This window comes from Periophthalmus magnuspinnatus, chromosome 11 (genome assembly GCF_009829125.3).
Source record: "Periophthalmus magnuspinnatus isolate fPerMag1 chromosome 11, fPerMag1.2.pri, whole genome shotgun sequence".
Classification (NCBI taxonomy): domain Eukaryota; kingdom Metazoa; phylum Chordata; class Actinopteri; order Gobiiformes; family Gobiidae; genus Periophthalmus; species Periophthalmus magnuspinnatus.
The window spans coordinates 565,419-565,734 of NC_047136.2; positions in this window are offsets into that span (position 1 = coordinate 565,419).

A 316-nucleotide genomic window follows, 5' to 3' on the forward strand; every position below is an offset into this window, starting at 1 on the left:
TCTCTCTCTCTCTCTGTGTTTTCTGTTCTTCTTGCACTCCCCCCCCCCCCCCCCCCCTCTCTCTCTGTGTGTTTTCCGTTCTTGTTGCACTTACACACACACACCCCCCCACACCCCCCCCCCCACACACACACACCCCCTCTCTCTCTCTCTCTCTGTGTGTTTTCTGTTCTTGTTGCACTTACACACTTCCCTCGGCAGGGGGCGCGTCCGTCCTCTTTATGTCACTTCCGTCTCGTTCGTGCGGCTCCTTTTTCAGTCTCTCTCCGCTTTTGTTCTCGCACTTCCCTCCAGAGCGCGCAGCTGAACAGAGGAG